Source organism: Lolium rigidum, chromosome 7, assembly GCF_022539505.1.
Source record: "Lolium rigidum isolate FL_2022 chromosome 7, APGP_CSIRO_Lrig_0.1, whole genome shotgun sequence".
Classification (NCBI taxonomy): domain Eukaryota; kingdom Viridiplantae; phylum Streptophyta; class Magnoliopsida; order Poales; family Poaceae; genus Lolium; species Lolium rigidum.
The window spans coordinates 137,816,451-137,822,087 of record NC_061514.1 but is presented as its reverse complement, the minus strand read 5'-3'; positions in this window follow the sequence as shown (position 1 = coordinate 137,822,087).

Here is a 5,637-nt window from a genome sequence, read left to right as displayed (position 1 = left end):
GATGACTTGCCTTGTGCCGACGGGTTTCCACTGAGACGGCGCCAATTGTCGAGGTACTCCTCGCCAATGCCCTCCGATAGGGGCTGAGGGTTGATGGAATCCTGCAAGCCGACACGGAGACATCGGTTCACGGACAAGCGGGAGAGCGATTTACCCAGGTTCGGGGCCCTCGATGAGGTAAAACCCTTACGTCCTGCTCGTCGCGTTCTTGATTATGATGATAATGGGTTACAATGGGGTGCCGAATGGTTCGGCTGAGACCTCGTCGAGATGGCTATTGCTAAGGTGACCTAGCTCTAAGCTTCTTCTGGCTAAGATTGCTAAGATTGATTCTGTCCCTCGGCAGCCCCTCTCCTGGCCTTTATATAAGAGGCCAGGTCTCAAGAGGTCTCACCAAGTACGACTAGGTTTACAGTAATTTTAGATCCGATCTTTCCTTGTTCGATATCTTCCTTGTCTTGCCCGTCAAGGAACCTTCTGGTGCGCCATCCTAGTGGCCCGTCTCGCCTTCATGTGTCTTCATGGGCCTCCAATTAGTCAATACAGGATAGGGTAATGTGGGTTACCCGAAGGGTAGTGCCCACGTCACCCGGCAACGGCGCCAGAAAAGTGCTTGATGTCTACGGAAGCTTCTATTTTTGTAGACAGTGTTGGGCCTCCAAGAGCAGAGGTTTGTAGAACAGCAGCAAGTTTCCCTTAAGTGGATCACCCAAGGTTTATCGAACTCAGGGAGGAAGAGGTCAAAGATATCCCTCTCATGCAACCCTGCAACCGCAAAGCAATAAGTCTCTTGTGTCCCCAACACACCTAATAGGTGCACTAGTTCGGCGAAGAGATAGTGAAATACAAGTGGTATGAATATATATATGAGCAGTAGTAACGGCACCAGAAAAGTGCTCGCTAGCGTGTGGTTGATGGTGGTAATATTGCAGGAAGCACAGATGCAGTAAAACAGTAAACGAGCAGCGGTAGCAATATTTAGGAACAAGGCCTAGGGATCATACTTTCACTAGTGGACACTCTCAACATTGATCACATAACAGAATAAATAGATAGATGCTAGACTCTACACTCTCTTGTTGGATGATGAACACCACTAATTGTGTAGGATTACACGAACCCTCAATGCCGGAGTTAACAAGCTCCACAATATTCAATGTTCATATTTAAATAACCTTAGAGTGCATGACAGATCAACATAACCAAACCAAGTACTAACATAGCATGCACACTTGTCACCTTCACACTACGAAAGGAGGCATAGATCACATCAATACCATCATAGCAATAGTTAACTTCATAATCTACAAGAGATCACAATCATAGCCCACGCCAAGTACTACACGATGCACACACTGTCACCATTACACCGTGCAGGAGGAATAAACTACTTTAATAACATTACTAGAGTAGCACACAAATATATTGTGATACAAAACACATTGCAATCATAAGGAGATATAAATAAGCACTTCACTATGCCATTCATAACAGCGAATAAGTATTCTGTGAAATATAGCCTAAGAGACCCACACGGTGCACACACTGTCACCTTTACACACGTGGGACAAGGAGTCTCCGGAGATCACATAAGTAAAACCCACTTGACTAGCATAATGACATATATATTACAAGCATCATCATATGAATCTCAATCATGTAAGGCAGCTCATGAGATTATTGTATTGAAGTACATAGGAGAGAGATGAACCACATAGCTACCGGTACAGCCCCGAGCCTCGATGGAGAACTACTCCCTCCTCATGGGAGACAGCAGCGTTGATGAAGATGGCGGTGGTGTTGATGGAGAAGCCTTCCGGGGCACTTCCCGTCCCGGCGGCGTGCCGGAACAGAGACTCCTGTCCCCCGGATCTTGGCTCCGCGATGGCGGCGGCTCGGAAGGTTTTCTCCGGTTTTCGTCGAACGTGTCGTGGTTTTTAGGTCGGGGACCTTTATATAGGCGAAGAGGCGGAGTCGGAGGGTCGACGAGGCGACGACACACTAGGGGGCGCCCCTAGGGCCGCGCCGGCTCTGTCATCCGGGGGCCCGGTGGCCCCCTCTCGGCCTCTCTCGGGTGTTCGGAAGCTTCGTGGAAAAATAGGATGCTGGGCGTTGATTTCGTCCGATTCCGAGAATATTTCCTTACTAGGATTTCGGAACCAAAAACAGCAGAAAAACAAGAACTGGTCCTTCGGCATCTCGTCAATAGGTTAGTTCCGGAAAACGCATAGTAATGACATAAAGTATGCATAAAACATGTAGATATCATCAATAATGTGGCATGGAACATAAGAAATTATCGATACGTCAGAGACGTATCAATGATACATGAAATTTGGAGTGATTTAGTCATACTCCTGCCTAGGCGTATAATATGCATACTCGTAGTCTTCATAGCCGCCGCTGTTGTACTGGTAATCGTCGCCTTCTAAGTTGCCGCCGTCGTCGTCGCTGCTGTCGTCGCCCGTCGCCGGGCTGCGCTCGTGGCTCGAACTGAGGGTAGCGCAGGCGGGGGATATCGCCGGCCGTGATGTAGTCCATGACGCTCTGCAGAGTCCGGCCGTACCACCATAGCCGACGGCCGGCCTTGTGGAAGTTCCCAGGAGGCAGACCGTCCTCCTCATACCTGGCGAGCGCCCTCTCACGCCGATTGATGAAGAAGGCGTCCCAAATATGCTGGTTATCGGGATGCCAGCGGGGATTCATGCGCTGCTCCGGCGTGAGGTCGAGGTGTAGTAGTGGTTCGTGATGGCCGCCCGGTGCGCAGTACTCGAGGGACGGGAGGGACCGGCACGCCGCGGCGCTTAGGCTCCGGCCCGGTGGGGACGCGGTAGCCCGGTGGGCAAGGGTAGTTCGAGGCGCAAAGCTCCTCCACCTGCCGGTAGGTTAGAGTGGGTGCGGTGGAAGCCATGAGAGAGTGATGAGAGATTGTAGAGATGTGATAATGCTGGCCAAGCCGGGCTACATATATGTAGTGAGAAATGGCGGGAAAAATGGGAGCGGGAAGACAGGAGGCGGGAAGAAAGTGGCGGGAAGAAAGTGGCGGGAAGACAGGGAAGAAATGGCGGGAAGAATCTGAATCCAGAGCTGGTCATCTAATCTTTAGTCCCGGCTGGTGGGTGCAACCGGGACTAAAGGTGGTTTTCTATCATCTAATAAAACTGTCGGTGGGATAAGGACGTCTGGGTAAGCTTTAGTCCCAGTTGGTGGTTGCAACCGGGACTAAAGGTGGTTTTTGTGTCATCTATGAAAACTGTCGGTGGGATAAGGATGTTTGGGTAAGCTTTAGTCCCGGCTGGAGGGTGCAACCGTGACTAAAGCTGTCGGTAGGATAAGAACGCGTGGGTGGACGCACTGCTCGATGAGATAAAGCATGTACCGCACGACACCCTGTCGGAGGAACAAGCCAAAGCCGAAGCGGCGCCGTGCCTATAAAAGGAGCATCGATACGCCTTGGCAAGCAGACCAACAAGCCAACCTAGCAGGTAGGGAGAGTTTCATCCCCATGGATGAAGTAAAGGGTTGGAAAATCTCCCGTGGCGCAGCTTCTCGAAGATGTCGTCGGTGCACACGCCCTACGACATCTTCGGAAGTTGCTCCTCGGGAAAATTTTCCTGCAAGCCCGTGAAAGACTTCATCTCCTCTAACAGTGTTGGGTAAAGGGTTGGAAAATCTCCCGTGGCGCAACTTCTCGAAGATGTCGTCGGTGCACACGCCCTACGACATCTTCGGAAGTTGCTCCTCGGGAAAATTTTCCTGCAAGCCCGTGAAAGACTTCATCTCCTCTAACAGTGTTGGGTAAAGGGTTGGAAAATCTCCCGTGGAGCAACTTCTCGAAGATGTCGTCGGTGCACACGCCCTACGACATCTTCGGAAGTTGCTCCTCGGGAAAATTTTCCTGCAAGCCCATGAAAGACTTCATCTCCTCTAACAGTGTTGGGTAAAGGGTTGGAAAATCTCTCATGGCGCAACTTCTCGAAGATGTCATCGGTGCACACGCCCTACGATATCTTCGGAAGACAGAGGCGGCCGGGAAAAACTGGTGGGAAGAACTGGTGGGAAGAGGAAGCGGAAAGATTTTTAAATAAATTAGTTTTATTTTTCTTTATTTTTTGATATATTATTTGTATTTTTAAGATTTTGAATTGAATTAGTTTTATTTTTCTGATTTTTTTGATATATTATTTGTATTTTTAAGATTTTTAAATGAATTAGTTTTATTTTTCTGATTTTTTTGATATATTATTTGTATTTGTAAGATTTTGAATTGAATTAGTTTTATTTTTCTGATTTTTTTGATATATTATTTGTATTTTTCAGATTTTTAAATTAATTAGTTTTATTTTTCTGAATTTATTGATATATTATATGTACTAGCATAATACCCGTGCTTTGCTACGGGTAGACCGGTTGTTGAACCCATCCAATTAGATCTTATTATTATTAAACGCAAAAGTTTAATGAAAATACGTTCGCTTTTACACATCCAAACTAAAAGCGTGTTTGGTACCTAGCTATTCAGTTCACAAGGTTAAATTTTCAATTTTTTTCTATGGAGAAAAGTCTCTAAATTCTTTAAAGGGAAATCAGAAAAGAGTTCATTTAAGCGTGTACTCTATCAGATTCCTCAATCTTGCATTTATTAAATTTCACCAAATGAGTGATTTAACGAAGAATAAGTACTACGTCAACATGCATGCCATGTTGGCTGCTGACAAGGGCGGAAACACATCCAGTGCACAAAAGAGACCGGAGGTAGTAGAAAACAACGACTATTAGATCACGCGATGTTCTGAAGCAAATAGATAACAAATCAACGGCTAATATCATCTGATCCAATATCATCTGATCAATCTATAGGAGACAGAAAAACGAACAAATCAAGCAGAAAATCCAAGCGACCAACCATCTTCCTCGGATCCTATTGCCCAAGAGAGAGGACATTACCACAAGCTTGCATCCAAGTTAAGCTCTCTTACACAAAATTAGTCACTATGTATGAAGCTGTGAACTTAGTCGGTGCCCATGACAATGTATTTATGAACCAGTTAGGAAGTAGTAGCTATGTGGTTCTCGTTGTAGGAATTATCAGTCGCAGTTGTTTACGATGATGCCGCAAAAGCCATCCAGCGCTATGTTGCTCCTCGTTTCTCAGTGCATGCTTTCCTTGTCCTACTCTGAGGCCAGAGAGGTGAGATCCCCCTGGTGCGACACGAAAATTGCAGTGCTCTGCGCGGCTACCGGACGGCGGTGGCTGGGCATACTCTGTGGCGATGTGTTCGTTGCTCTATTTGGTCTCCTCATGCAGACGCATTGCACGGGCGTGCTTGTGGGCCATGCGGACGTGGATGGCCCGGATCTTGGCATCCATGGCGTTCGGAAGCCGTTGTTGTGGACGGTCGCAAAGATGGCAGGATGGCGTAGAGGTACACAAGGCAGCGTGGAGAGCCAGGATGGGGTGGTGGTGGCGCTCAGCTTCAGGTTTCTGTCGCAAAAGGGGGGCACTGCAGAGCGCTGCGCCAAAAATAGCCGACACCATCAACCACGGCCATAGTGTCATGTTCTCACGCGCGGTCGATTGGCTGCATGCTTAGCTGCTTGTGTCGTGTGCCTTCGCCTGTGTAGAATAATTGGCTG